The sequence below is a fragment of the Solanum dulcamara genome, chromosome 10 (genome assembly GCF_947179165.1).
Source record: "Solanum dulcamara chromosome 10, daSolDulc1.2, whole genome shotgun sequence".
Classification (NCBI taxonomy): Eukaryota; Viridiplantae; Streptophyta; class Magnoliopsida; order Solanales; family Solanaceae; genus Solanum; species Solanum dulcamara.
Genome location: NC_077246.1, coordinates 66,980,066 through 66,996,336, shown reverse-complemented (window position 1 = coordinate 66,996,336; position 16,271 = coordinate 66,980,066). Strand labels below are relative to the sequence as shown.

Below are 16,271 nucleotides of genomic sequence, written 5' to 3'. Positions count from 1 at the left end.
GCATCTGTGTCTCTGCTCTTCACATGCCCAAACCATCTCAGTCGCATTTTCCGCATCTTATCTTCCACCGAGGTCACTCCTACCTTGTCCCGAATGACCTCATTTCTAATCTTGTCGTTCCTGTTATGCCCACACATCCATCTAAAGGATTTGAATGAAAGTCGGATCACTAATTTTGAATGGCTCACATCATTGCATTTCAAGTTTAGAAAACTTTAAGTGTTCTGTGCAAATTTGCATTACTAGCCATCCATATTTTTTTAAAATTAAATGTTACAATTTTTTTATTTTTCGTAAGCTAACTTAATTATTCTTATTGGGAGTAATACTATTCTCTATATTGTAATATCCATAAAGTACCATAACTTTTAATTACATTGCTTTTGTAAAATTTCCAAGAACATTGAGTTTGTAAAGTATTTTAATTTGATTTTTCTTGATATATGTCGGGGTAAAAATTAAAACATATAATTCAGTGAGATTGAAAAAAATATTTTCCGAGTGTTCATTTTAGGTTGGTCTCCAAAAACTATGGAGTTGAATATGACTAAATAACTATTTTTTAAAATTTTTTTTTTGGGAATAGACCCTACACGAGGCTCCCACCTCTCGTGCGCGGCCAAGGGTTAAGCCGCTCACCCCCAAGCTGTATTATACATAAGACAGAAAAAAACACAGGAAGGGGGCATAGACCTAACCTCCAATCCTATAGTGGTTCATAAGCCGGCCATCCTACTAAGGTCAGTCAACTCATCCCCGATACATGCACACGAAAAGAAAACCTAAAAACTATGCACCTAAAGGAGAGGACTCCTCTCGACACAAAGAAACTAGGAAAGCATAAATAGGGGAGACTCTCCTTTTACATAAAAATAAAGGAAAAATCTAAATAAAAATGGGAATGAATCCTCATAAATGCTATATACAATAAAATTAGCGTAAACGAGGGACATCAAATAACATGACTACGATATAACATGGAGAATAACAAACACTGTAATTGGGTGCTCAATCCAAGGATGCAAAACGAAATAGTAGATCATGGAGGCTTTTTAATCCGTTTGGTCTTCCTCCGTCTGAAGCTGGGCAGGCCGACTCTATCTAACATGTAGTATCCTCGAGTACCAGGAGGTAGCTGCTAGAGGGTGGTGTAGTGGCCTAGAGTGGTAAGAGTGTGACTGTGCTTGGAGAGAGCATCCGCAGTAAAGTTTACCTCCCTGTATACATGCCTGTAAGAAAATAAAGCAAATAATTTGGAAATAACAACAAGGTCATGAGTTACCTGGTGAAGGCTCCACGGAGGTTTCGTTTGATGATTGATCCATTTAGTGAGCAACTCCGAGTCAACTTCTAGGATAACGTGCTGAAAGCCCTTATGAATGCACCATTTAAGCCCATAAACTGCCGCCTCTAGTTCGACTTGATTGTTGGTTCCCTCCCCTAACGGTATGGCGTAGGCGAAGATGATTTTACCCATGTGATCTCTTAAGATTCCACCCCCCAGTTGCCCCTGGATTACCCAACGCACTGTCGTCAGTGTTCAGCTTGACGAAACCTAGTTGTGGCTTAATCCATGAGACTTGGGTGATCTTCATCTCATGAGTACACTTATCTATACAAGAGATGGTGTGGATAGTTCGAAGGCCAATGGATATAGGGGTACGCAACTCTAAGGAGATTTGAGATGTTCTTGAAAACTGCAAATTTCACTCTCGCCAAACTAGAACTCTTCCCCCCGTATTTGCTCGCGCACCTATTCTTCCACAAATTCCAACATATAAATATTGGGGTGGAGTGGAGGATAAGTTTGTGAGCTTCTGTGCGGTACTTGCGAAGCCACCAACTCATAACAAGAGGTTTGAGGGGTGTGGCTTCATGCCTTATGCCTAGGGAATCTCAGAAGTAGCGCCAAATATTCCTAGCGAATTGGCCAGTGCTGAAAATGTGCTCTATGGTATCCGGACCTGAAATGTGGCAGCAACAACATGGAGTGGAATCATAGCCGAATGCAGTTAGCTTTTCCTCCGTTGGCAGCTTGCCTCTAAAAGCGATATTAGAAAAGTGATATGGCATCTCACTTTGAAAAAGAATCTTATATATTTATCTTTTTTTTCTTTTTTTCTTTTGCAATTTTCATTTTATTTCTATTTATTTATTTATTTTTACTATTATACCAAAATGTTTATATGTTGGATTTTTAATTTTAAATATTTTTGTTAATTTTTTCTCTCCGCCTCATTAATTCTCATAATACTAAAATTAACACTCATATTTAGATAATTAGCATTTGCTAATACATATTGTGAATGGAGTAACTCTTCTTTTTATTAGGCCACAATAATTTTGAAATGTGATTAATTAGTCTTAACTTTACATTTTTCATCTTCCCTCCCATCATTCACCCACTTCAATATAATTATCCTTCCATTAGAAACCCCAAACTCCAAAGTTATCAGAAAATAAGATTCTTATTTATTACTCTTAGTATTATTTTTTTTGTTAGTGGAATGATTCTGGTCAATCTATGATCAAGAGCAAGTTATTATTATTTTTTAATTATATTTTAATAATAGCACAATGTTTAGGGTGTGAAAGAAGTATTTTTTAAGCTAGACTTATGAAAAAAACTACATTGATGTCTATATGACTAAAATGAATTATTAGTTCCCCTCATACAAAAAGATCAGTTTCATAAAAATATACAGAGGAGTTTTAATAGATCAATCTAACAAAGAATAACATGACGTTGTTCATGTATTGATTTTAATGTAATATAAATGAAATAATTTTTTATTAGAGAATATATTCTCTATAGATCAATCTGATAAAGAATGGTAGGACATTGTTGATGTATTTATTTATTAATTTATTAGTAGATCAATCTAACAAAGAATAACATGACGTTATTCATGTATTGATTTCAATGTAATATAAATGAAATAATTTTTTATTAGAGAATATATTCTTTATAGATCAATCTGACAAAGAATGATAGGATATTGTTGATGTATTTATTTATTAATTTATTATTATTTTACATTGAAATTTTTTTCATACACATTCACGAAAAGTACCCATGATAGATATTACAATTTTAATGTTCAATCTCATTGGTATCCCAATAAAAAACACGAAGGTCCATCAAAACATACTACCGATTGCTCATTCAATGCAATAGAAATGAAATTATTTATTAATATAGCATATATTCTGACTAATTCATTGAGAATGCTCTATTCATCATATAATAAATGCTAAATTTGACAAGTCTTATTATATTTCATCATTTCAAAATAATCTATATGATACAATTAAATCAATAGATAATAATACGATCGAACAATATAATTAAAATATAATTAATCAAAAAGAAAATTAATTTTATCACATATATTTTGACGTCCGAAGCGCGGTCATATTTCCTAGTGATTTAATATGTTTATTAAGTGTTTAAAGAATAAGAGTTAATTCGCATCATCATGTTATGAATTTAAAGTTATGAATTTAAGTGATACACTTAAAATAATTAGTAATTCATTATGGAATAGTATTAAAATATAGTACTCTTTCCTCTTCACATTAGTTGTCATGATTTACTTTTTGAGAGTGGATTCGATTTTTTTTTTACAATTATATTAAATTAAATTAACTTAATATTTTATTATTAAAATATATTTAGATATTCCAAAACTATAAAAAAAATATATATAACAAATTGAAACCTTTTCTCATGACAATTTAATGAAAATATATGTTTTACATTGTTGATCAAAATTTACACAATTGATTTTCGAGAAACGTACATGACAACTAATTTGATATGGTTGCATATTGTCTGCATATTGTCATTATCTTAGTTGCACCATGATATAAGGGACCACAAAATTTGTATGCACGATCATCAATTAGTCATTAACAAATATGACTTCCATTTATGTTAATATATATAAATTAAATTATTTAAATAGATTACTCTTCCAGCTACAATTGATAAGTTTCGTGGAAAGTTCTGCATTGATACAAATGTGTAAACATGAGTAGCTTTCTAAGATAATACGCCTTCCCTCCAAGCACCCCAAATAGAAAGAAAATAGCAGTAGGCTCTAATACTATGTCAATTATAACTCTTAGCCTAACTATAGCTCACATATAAGGACACCACAACACATTCAGTCAGTCAATGTGGGACATGAAAATCCCCCACATGTTCCGGATGGACAACTGGAGCGTGCATGACATAACACAGAGGTTCAACATTGAGAAGGACGATCAATGGGTTTTGACTTTGATACCATGTGATAAAACGGCTCGGCCTAACTCAACCTAAAACGAGTTCATTAGAAGGGATTGTCCAAAACCATAAATTGAAAGATAGATGCCTGGTAAAAATTAGTTGTAAATAACCAAATATGATACTCGGGCTAAGGATCAAGTTGGTAATTTTTCTTACATCCCCCCTCCCATCTTTAGTTGTTGGTGTAAGCGCATAAGCGAGGCCAGACAGATTGGACTTAAGCCCATCAATCGTACTTGAGAGTCTTCTTTTATAATCCTCAAGATACTCTGCTCTGCTGTGCATGCTGGTAAGTTCCTGGTAAAGACCGTCTAGTATGAGGAAGATTCTTTAGTGATTTGATAGGTGCCTAGGTGTGGCTTGCTGATTATGATCCAAGGACTGTCAACTTTTGTCCAAATATATAAGTACAAAAAATTAAAAAAGAAGAATATTATCTGACAACTTAAGATTTAAGTATTACTAAAATATCCTTTGTTTTATGAACGTGCATATCTGATGAATTAAACACCTCAAGATTGTGTTTTATTATTTTAGTACTAGTTTAAGTACGAAGCACCATACTATATATGTGGACGACCTACTTAGCACTTCACACCACACCTTCCTACAATCCATGATAACTGTTTTAAATACAACTTGAGGGCTCATGTGATGGACTGAACGTCCAAGATTTGTACTTTGCTTGATGGATAATTATATAGGGTTGGATTCAGAATTATGAGTTTTTCGGGTTCTGGTTTCAAGAAAAGGTAGCTTATTGACTTCTAGATAAAATATTTATATATATTAAGTGAATTTTTTAATACAAATATAAAATTTTGATTAAAATTACTGAGTTCGATCGAATCATAATTAAAACTTTAACTGTGTCGCAGAAGACAAAAAGTTGTACTGCTACTAATGTCATTGCTCATGATTATAAAGTTTTATGGAAGAAGGGTAATTACAATTATAGAGATTCTTTTGTTTTGTATTGTTACTAAAAGGCACTATATTATTTCTTTTCTATGGATGAGAAAATTACATACTAATAAATTCTCTAACATTTTCAGAGCCAATTCGCACTTGTTGAGCTCTCTGCCTTCTGCATTTAAATTGTGAGAAGTTTCTCGGCCCAAATTTTGTATACATCGCCCGTCACATGACTATGTGAATTCGGCCCGAAGTTATTATTTTAGTAAACTTTACCTAAATCACATAATGGAAAAATTTAATTACTATACATCCCTCATTGTACCAAAATTACCCGATATCCCTTTTTTTTCCAATTTTTCTGATACATTAGTGATGTATCTGATACATCAATTATCTATAGAATAATTAATGAAGATCATCTATTTATGGATAGTATCTTAATATAAGGTATGATTGGTTCTTTAAATCAATTACTGATCTAATTAATGAGATTAATTTGGTTAAAAAAATAACGGTTGTGTACATGAAGATTCAAGCCAAAAAACAGAGCATAAATTCAAACCAAATTCGATTTCAATTTTTTTTCAGTTTTGTTGATACATAAGTTATGTATCTGATACATCAACTTTAGATGTAGAATATTTAATGCATATCAGCTATTTATGGTTAGTATCTTAATGTAAGTTATGATTGGTTATTTAATTGAATCACTGATCTAATTAATGGGATTAATTTGTTAAAAAAAGCAATTGTTATGTTCATGAAGATTCAAACCAAAAAACAGAGCATCGTCTCGAATGGAAAAAACAGAGCATCAATTCAAACCGAAGTCGATTTCAATTATTTTTTCACTTTTGCTGATACATAAGTTATGTATCTGATACATCAACTTTAGCTACAGAATAGTTAATGCACATCAGCTATTTATGGATAGAAGATTGTGATAAGGTATGATTGGCTCTTTATATTAATTACTGATCTAATTAATGAGATTAATTGGTTAAAGAAGGCGACAGATATGTACATGAATTTTGAAGCCAAAAATCAGAGCATCGACTCCGAGGAAAACAACAGAGCATCAATTCAAAGTAAATTTCGCGTTTCATCAATTAATCGATATGAATATCCCGATACTACTGATACATTCTGGAGTTTGGCAATCTGATGTTAGTTATGAACAATACAAAAGTGATGGAATCGTTGTCGGTGACAATGTATCTTACTCAAATCTAAAAGCAACAATCGCTGCTGAATTGAGTGTGGATGAATCAGAGAAAAATATTGAAATCCGATACATAGTTGAAGGTAACTCATCGCCAATATATATTCGTAATGATATGGGTGTTAATCTTTACATAGAGTTGAAGAAGAAAGAGCCTGGTTTCGTAAATTATCCCTTGTGCATATCAAGCTCTGATATAAAAAGGTGTGAGATAAAATCATTCGACAGTACATCTGGAGCAATCGTTTGTGCCGAATCAAACGCGAATGAGTCCCACATTTTTGGTTTATAAGAATCTGATAATGTCGCAAATTGTTATATAGCAGAATTGGATTTGACAAACTATATAGCTGATACAAATGGTGCGGAAGTGAAGGAGAGTCAATTCTATAAGGATAAAGCAACTCTAGTTGACGTAATGGCCAAATATAAAATCAATAATGAATTTAATTTCAAGGTTAAAAGATCCGACAGTAAAAGGTATGCGCATATTCTGCATTTGAAAATTTTGGTTTTGGATATTATTAAACAGTATGTATCAGATACATATGAATGTGTGTATCTGATACATGCTTAAAAAAAAATATTTTTTCTTGTCATGATACATCAAAACTCTATTTCTGTAACTCAGTTAAAAATTGATGGTAGTTATACTGTTAAAAAATAATGCTGTCAGTATGTATCAGATTCATATGACTCTGTGTATCAGATGCTTTCATTTTTATATTTTGTTCATAATACATACTAAGAAGCATGTATCAAGTACATGCATTGACACACTTCCTATCAGAATGTCACTTTGTTTGGTGATATTATATATGAAAAAATATTGGTATGATACATGTAATTTTTTTTTATAAAAATGCAGTTATGTGTTAGTATGCTTTTCAGACGACTGTTGTTGGAGAATGAAAGCTTCATGTTGGAAAAAATCTGATATATTCAAAGTTAGATATTTCAATAGTGAACATTCATGTGCACTGAGAGATAGGATTTTCAACAAAGTTCATGCTACAAAGGCTTTTGTTAGTGCATTCACAGCACCTAAATTGGTTAATCATAAGAGAATTCTCACCCCTAATGATATATGAGAGGATATTAAATCAGCGTATGGAATTGATATTACCTATCAACAGGCATGGCGTTCAAAAGAGCATGCTTTGGAGATGTTAAGGGGAAAACCTGCTGATGGATATAGACAGCTGCCTGTATACATACATATGCTAAAAATCGTATATCCAAATTCGTACATAAGTATGCACAAGTCATCAACTGATGAGTTTATGTATTTGTTCATAGCGTTAAGGCACTTGATGAGGGGGTTTCAGTTTTGTCGACCAGAAGTTGTTGTTGACGGTGCGCATCTTGATGGACCTTATAAAGGGACGTTTGTATCAGCTAGCACACTTGATGGGGCAGGTATTACTTTCTGATACTGTTGCTTATTGAATAACAGTGTGTCGTCTCATTTGTCACGTTTGTTGTGAATCTGATGAATTCTAATAACTATTGTATCGCTATTATTGATTTTGGAAAATATTTTGTGTAATAGGGAATAAAAGTAAATATAGCATCTTAATATGTGTAAAAGGGTAATTTACCCATTATTTTAACCGCAAGGATGTGTCAAAGACATAGCTAATTACCAAAGTGAAGTCGAAATAAAATAGTTCAAGTTATTATTAATTACGTCAAATAAAATTATTATTACAACAACAACAACAATCCAGTGAAATCTCACAACGTGCGTAAATTATACGCAAACCTTACTCCTATCAAGGTAGGATGACTATTTCCGGAAGACCCTCGACTCAAAATAAAATTATTGTTAAAAAAATAAAATACGTCCAAGTTAAATTAACATGGAGAATTTCATCAATTTTTTTCTATGTTGATGTAATAAAGAAATTTTCAACAAATAAATGGCAACATAAGGACCAAAACAATTTTGTAAATGTGTCAATATGTGAAGCATCTAAACATGATTAATATGAAAGATCTGACAAAATTATATTAAGTAGGAAGATTAGGAAGTAAGGGTGACCTCATGGCCATGCAAACATTAGGCATGATTAAGAATTTGTGTGTCACTGTCAAGGCCAAATTGAACAAAACCATTAACTCTCAAACTAACGGGTTTCCACCTTATTAGGGATATAATCACGTAGAGGAATTTAAAATAATTTAACTTATTATACATGCTAATATTAGTGTAACTAAGCAGACCCCTCATATCATTCTTTTCTGCAAATGTAAGATACATCAGAGAGGATACCTTCAGAAACAACCATGATATCTAAAAAGTAGCTGATTCTTTACCAAAGTAGCAGAACAGCAAAAGTCTTCACTCATCAAATTTGAACAGTTTTCCAGCAGCTGCCAATACTAATGATGGGATGGAAAACAAAAGTACAAGCATGGATGCCCATGGTAATATTTTCATGATCAAGGACATATAGGAGAAAAAAAACATAGATACTGTGATCTGCGGCCACGGCTTCATAGGAAAACTGTGTAGAATGGAGATAACAATAGCTAAGGATACTACGAAAACTGCCGAGTTTAATAATATGAATGGTAAAGTGAGAGTTGAATCTCTTATATCTTGGAATATTTGACTTGTATCATAGTCATTGATGTGATTAACCATGGCAATGAGACAGGGGATGCTAAAAGTTGCTACAAACAACGCAGTAGCTAATAGACTAGCAGTAAGGAGAAGCACAGATTTTTGGTTCACTTTGACGGCAGCACTGGTGATTAAACGTGGTCTCCCCTTCTCATTCCTAGAAGAATGTACTCCACCGCAATTTAAGGCATTCTTACCTAGGTCTATCAACTCGCCAGTTCCAGCCTGCATAGGGATCTTGTCTTCACTCATGTTGTTATAACTAAAAATGGGTGGATGGCGTAAGCTTCTTATAACATTAAGTACGCATGATCTGAAATCACTAATGTCCGAAAACATGGTTACTTCTGGATAACCAACAGATGCCAGTAAATTCTGCATTGAAACAAATGTGTAAACATGAGTAGCTTTCTAAGATAATTCGCCTTCCCTCCAAACACCCCAAAAAGAAAGAAAAGAGTAGTAGGCATAGCTACTATGCAACATGAAGCCGACAATTTCAGAGATCAAAAAGGGATTTGTTAAAGCATCCATCACATCATAGTGGAAGAGGAATTTAGCTCCCTATGAGTTTGTTTGTTAATAATACTTGCTTTTGTACATTTAAGTGAAAAGTTCTGTAAAACCCAACCATTATAGTCGGGTAACATGTGGGTGTGACGTCCCAGAAGCATCTCGCATTTTGCATATCACTTATCCTGATCACCCCTTCCATCCAGAGAAGGTAAGTTTGGTTACAATCCGAATTCGTTATTATAAGTTTGCACTAATCTTTGTTGTTTTGGATGTTTAAACATTTTTTCTTTATCCATGGGCAATGAGTTTCGACATATTAGGTGTATCCAAAGATAATAATGGAATTTCCATATAAAGAGTATTCCGTCTTTTTAATATTTGAAAAATACTTTTTGCAAGTCGATTTCGGTAAGAAATAAGCTCATAATTGCATGTCCACCTTCTAGGACATCATACTAGAATCAGGACAAAGATGAAAAGTACCTATGTGAAATAAGGGAATTTTATAGGTAACCAGGCAGCAAGAAAGCAATGGCCCTTGGATTTAATTCAATTCCATATTTCATTATGTAAAGATACTGTCCTTGGGTTTAACTCAACCCCACCAAAACTCGTGAGGAGATAATGGCCAAAACCATAACTACTCATTCTCTCAACAAATGTGAGATTTGATACTCCCCACATGCCCAAGACTGGATAATTGGAGCATGAATAGTATATCACGGGGTATAACATTGAGAAACACAACACGAGATGGATAGATATAGCCCTAATACAATGTCAATTATAACTCTTAGCCTAACTTAACCTCAAAAAAGCTCAATAGAGAAGTACCATCCACGAATATATAAGGAGACCATAACACATTCCGTCAGTCAATGTGGGACTTGACATACAAACTGAATCAAGCTGAAATTATCCCTCTCAATATCAGAGAGCCAACCACACTAGCAGGCAACTTCATTAACTTGAAAACTCCAAAAGAGTCAATTGATGTCAAGACCTCCACACAAAATAGAATATTAAGTGAAAAAAGCAACCACAAACCATATTTCCCATTTTGCCTAGTTCTGACTAGAGATCTATATGTCCAAATGGATTCCGACTGGCAGGCAGTATCAAATAAGAAACAAGATAATACAACAATAGGAGCGAGACCTACGACCGAAATGACCACTATGTTCTACGAAATAATCTCACACAGAACTGTAAGTTCAATCGCCATTTGAGAAATTAATTCTTATTTTTATTGTCTCTCCCTTTCATTCTACTGTTAATAGTATGGTCTTATAGACAAAGAAAAATCATGTTACAATTTTTAGTTTCTGACATATGTCAAAATCCTTTTATAAAATCAAAAGCACAGAGTACTATTAATCTATGCTGCTTGGACGAGGAACTGATTCTAAATAAAAAAATATCATAGTCGACGTAGCCAAAAAAAGGGGGGAAATGAAATAAAGACAAGTAAAGGAAACGAAAATTAAAAATGCGGTGAACGTGGATCGAACACGTGACCTTCAGATCTTCAGTCTGACGCTCTCCCAACTGAGCTATCCCCGCAATTACTAACATTTAGTTGTATTTCCTTAAAACAACCTGAATATTTTTGGAGTATCGAATTTATGTAATTTGTAATTCTGGTCATCAAGTATTCCAATTTCTCATGTTAAGAGAAAATGTTTAGGGTGTTTGTAAAGCTGGAGATATACATATTGTATTAATTAAGCTACTCTACATAAGTTTTACAATAATAATATATTCAGCGTAATATTACAAATGAGATCTGAATAAGTATAGATTTTATTCTTATCTTATAAAAATAAAGAGGTTGTTCTAAAAGACCTATGTATAATTGTCTATCATATTTTTTGACAAATTTAATAAGATGCTCATTCATTCATATCAATTATCATCATTGAATTGCTTATTACAGGATAAAAATTAGATCAAATAATAAAATTTGATCGATGAAGTATGGACCAATTAAATAATTTACTCCTTAATTTGTTTTTGTATGATTTAAGGAAGAGATGGTAAAGCTCAATAAGTCAAATATTTGAAATGCATCAAAAAGTTAGATTATTTCCAAACAAAAAGAAGACGTACATGGTAGGCACAAAATAAGCTATGAATAGTCAGCGTACCAAATATTATGTTTTTAACGTAATTTTCGAATGTATAACACATCAAAAAAAGAATTAGATAAAAAAATTAAAATAAAAAAAGTATTAAATATACAGAAATATCCTCGACTAAAAACATGCATATCAAAGCATGCTTCTAGCCGCTTTTATATAGTAGTAATAATTTTAGGGGTCATTTGTTAGCTGGATAGAGCTACACCTAATACATTGTTCAAATATTTTTTTAGAGTAAAAAATGTTACTTATGAAAAAAATGTTATTGCCGTAATTTTAATTTATTTGTCTGATTTTCACTTGACATGGGTAGTAAAATAATTGAAATCTCTCCGAAGAGAATGTACAAATAAAACTTTTGAATTTTGTGATGTTAAATTAAAAATACTCAATCAAAATATTTTTTAATCTTGTTGTCTTAAACATTTCATGTGAGCTATTAAAATTAAAAGGGAAAGAGAGTATTTTTTTAAATGGATTAAAAGAATAAGACAAATAAATTAAAATATATAAGTGTATATATATATATATATATATATATATATATATATATATATATATATATATATATATATATATATATATAAAGGTCTAATATTTATCAATTTGAAAAAACTATATTTGTACAACTTTTTAAAATAGGAACAAAATCTAAAAGGTTAAACAAAAAGGAATAACAAATATATATGGTTATGGCTAATATGGGCCGAAAGAAGGTGAAGAGCCCAAACAACCAATAAGCCCAAACTGTCTAGGGCTCTATAATCTCTCCACGGTCATTTTGCCTATAAATTTAGCCACCAAATCTTTAGTTTTTTCTACCGCACTACGATAGGCGGCCAGGGTAACACAAATTGCCCTTTCTCCTTCAATTCTCTTAGATTTCTGCAGCATAAGGTTTTTTTTCCGATTGAAATTCGATTAAATTTGAATTTATACCTTGTTTTTCAATTCCCTTTTCCCTCTTTTTTTGTGTGATTGATGCTATCTTCCTCAATTTTATCTCTAGATGATCCTAATTCATCTATGGACACCCGAAGAGGCAAATTTTAATTTTTTTTATTTAGCGTATGGTGTTCTCATTGAAGCTCGGTTAAATTTGGTTTCCTCTTTGTTCAATTTAATGCTAACTTGCTGAATTTTGTCTCTGATGATGATCAAAAATATAACTTTCGTTCTTCCGAGATTAACCATGCGGAAAAGTTATGGAGACCTGAACTGAAGAGACATTCACATTTTCTTAAAATCTATTTTAAATTAATCTTCTGTTTATTTGAATTTGTCTGTTCTTTTAATGACAAAATCTTAGATTACTAAAATCATTTTTATTTTTTTGGTTTTGGTGGTTGAATTTGTTAAGATGGATCTTATTTTTGTATTCTAATGATGATTATTAGTAACATTTACTGATATTAAATCATGTTGAAAAAAAATCTTTGGAGACCTGAACTGAAGAGTCACTAATAAGATCATTTTCTGTATTCTTTATTTGTTTTGAGACTTTAATAATCATATAATTAATACATAAAACACTAATGAAAATCATATTACATTGGGCACAATCCAAAATTTAATAACTAGGCAATTCTTTGTATGGAGAGATCAATTATTTTACCAAGATAAATGATATATCTAGTTTTGTTCAAGCAAATTTATGCTTGACCTTTCACTTGTACAAAGTTAACTAGAATCATTGACAAAAAAAAAACTTACACAAAACAAACATAGTAAAGTTGTACTACCAAAATACAAACTTTCTAAATATCAAAAACAAATATTACATACAACAAATCCTTACCCCTCACAATTAGCTAATTTTTTTCTTTTTTTTTCTTTATTATGTATAAAGGTGATCTCTTGACCTAAAAAATTCTTTTGTCTATTAAGTTTGCTAAGTGAAACATCTTTGATCTAATTAACAAAATAGACTTGAGAACTAACAGTAACTACCAAAAACACAATTAAAACAGGACTAAAATTAAGGGGAACTATTTGTTAGGCATACATTCAAATCATATATAGTAATTCTATTTATATTTTTAAATAATTATGCATTTTATCACTAATTAAGATTTTCTTATCATATATATTGGAAACAACCTCTTGCAGAAATATAAGGTAAGACTGCGTACAATAAATCCTTGTGGTCGGATTCTTTTCCAGACCCTTCGTATAGCGAGAGCTTTAGTGCATCGGGTTGTCCTTTATATATTGAGGAAATATAATTAGATACACGTATTTTTGCTATCAGATATATTAAAATAGAGAAAGAGGCTAGCGAGATAGTCACATAACCAAAATATATGTGAATACCAGATAGATAGGAGAGTATTGTCTATATATTTCAAATACATGTGAATCCACTTGAATATGGTGTATCTAGAACAGATTACACCTAATTTTGACCTGATATATTTCCAAATACATATATTTGGATGTATCTGGACGCACTAAAATTTGATAAAATTTATAATATTGTAAATTAGAATATGTCTAAGTAATTAACTAGTACTAAACTAGTGAGATTTCTCGTAAGTTTTCCGTGACAAACTCGAGAAAATAAAATATTGATTGAGCTCGATAAAAACAAGTACTCCACTCCATATTTCACTTGACATATTGATCCAACCAATATTTCATAATTGTTGTAAAATGAGACTAAATTAACAATTTAATACTGAAAGAGAGAGTAAATAGGAGAACTGAAGAAGAAGCAAAGCACAGAATATTTTGTTTTTTTTTCTTTACGACTATCAATTACCAATTCATGGTAATGTATATATAGGTGTTAATTTAGTGGGATGCCCACTTTTAGTGGGCCCCACTTTAATATAAAAATGTGGTGGGCATTCCACTTATATGTGGACACTCCACTTAACACTCCCCCTTGGATGTCCACGTGTAATGTGTTTACATAAAAACACTTTACAAGAAATAATATACTAAGTTATTCTGATGTTGTGTCTACATATCTGATAATACGCCTTGATTGCTGCCTCATTAAAAACCTTACCAGGAAAACCCAATGGGACAAAACCTTGGTGAAGGAAAAAAGAGTGCAGCGCGTATTTACTCCCCCTGATGAAAGCTTCATTTGATATTTTGGAGACGGCGCATTCCAACCTTATGCCTTAGCTTCTCAAAAGTTGATGTTGGTAATGCCTTTGTGAATAAATCTGCAAGATTATCACTTGAACGAACTTGTTGTACATCAATTTCACCATTCTTCTGAAGATCATGTGTGAAGAATAATTTTGGTGAAATGTGTTTCGTTCTGTCTCCTTTTATGAAGCCACCTTTCAATTGAGCTATACACGCGGCATTGTCTTCGAATATAATTGTGGGTACTTTAACATTATTTTCCAGACCACATCTTTCTTTGATGAACTGTATCATCGACCTCAACCACACACATTCTCTACTTGCTTCATGAATTGCTATTATTTCAGCATGATTTGAAGAAGTAGCAACAATGGACTGTTTTGTAGATCGCCATGATATAGCAGTCCCTCCGTGTGTAAACAGATAACCTGTCTGAGATCGAGCTTTATGTGGGTCTGATAAATAACCTGCATCTGCATAACCAATAAGGTCTGCGTAACCTTTGTTAGTATAAAACAAACCCATATCAATCGTACCCTTCAGGTATCGCAAAATGTGTTTGATACCGTTCCAATGCCTTCGCGTTGGGGAAGAACTATACCTTGCTAGCAAATTAACAGAAAATGTTATATCAGGCCTAGTTGCGTTAGCAAGATACATAAGTGCACCAATAGCACTGAGATATGGTACTTCAGGATCAAGAATTTCTTCATCCTCTTCTGGAGGTCGAAATTGATCTTTTTCTACTTCAAGTGATCGAACAACCATTGGAGTACTTAATGGATGTGCTTTGTCCATGTAAAATCTTTTTAAGATTTTCTCAGTGTAGGCAGATTGATGGACAAAAACTCCGTCTGCTAAATGTTCAATTTGTAGACCTAGACAAAGTTTTGTCTTTCCAAGGTCTTTCATTTCAAATTCTTTCTTTAGATATTCAATTGCCTTTTGGACCTCTTCAGGGGTTCCAATGAGATTTATGTCATCAACATAAACGGCGAGTATAACAAACTCTGATTCCGTTTTCTTAATAAAAACACATGGACAAATAACATCATTAATATAACCTTCATTTATTAAGTACTCACTTAGGCGATTATACCACATACGCCCTGATTGTTTCAGACCATATAATGATCTTTCGAGTTTTATTGAGTATACTTCCCGAGACTTTTTACATGCTTCAGGCAATTTTAATCCTTCTGGGATTTTCATGTAAATTTCATTATCAAGTGAACCATAAAGGTAAGCTGTAACCACATCCATTAGGTGTATTTCAAGATTTTTATGTACAGCTAAACTGATGAGATATCGAAATGTTATCCCATCCATAACCGGTGAATATGTTTCTTCATAGTTGACTCCGGGTCTTTGAGAGAATCCTTGTGCAACAAGGCGTGCCTTATATCTTACAATTTCATTTCTCTCATTTCGTTTTCTAACAAAAACCCA

The 16,271-nt window shown here is 32.4% G+C and overlaps 1 long non-coding RNA gene and 3 other non-coding genes across 4 annotated transcripts; 3 read left to right on the top strand and 1 right to left on the bottom strand.

Annotated features, from left to right (window-relative positions):
* The first annotated feature begins 4,911 nt into the window (after nucleotides 1-4,911).
* Nucleotides 4,912-5,489, top strand: LOC129871756 (uncharacterized). The gene is made up of 3 exons (XR_008762308.1): nucleotides 4,912-5,046; nucleotides 5,173-5,236; nucleotides 5,350-5,489. It is a non-coding gene; the product is annotated as an uncharacterized LOC129871756 (long non-coding RNA).
* A 5,580-nt stretch (nucleotides 5,490-11,069) lies between these two features.
* Nucleotides 11,070-11,142, bottom strand: TRNAF-GAA (transfer RNA phenylalanine (anticodon GAA)). The gene has a single exon. It is a non-coding gene; the product is annotated as a tRNA-Phe (tRNA).
* Nucleotides 11,143-12,863: 1,721 nt separating this feature from the next.
* LOC129871848 (small nucleolar RNA Z159/U59) lies at nucleotides 12,864-12,948 on the top strand. The gene has a single exon (XR_008762319.1). It is a non-coding gene; the product is annotated as a small nucleolar RNA Z159/U59 (small nucleolar RNA).
* A 148-nt stretch (nucleotides 12,949-13,096) lies between these two features.
* LOC129871851 (small nucleolar RNA Z159/U59) lies at nucleotides 13,097-13,179 on the top strand. The gene has a single exon (XR_008762321.1). It is a non-coding gene; the product is annotated as a small nucleolar RNA Z159/U59 (small nucleolar RNA).
* Nucleotides 13,180-16,271: the final 3,092 nt, after the last annotated feature.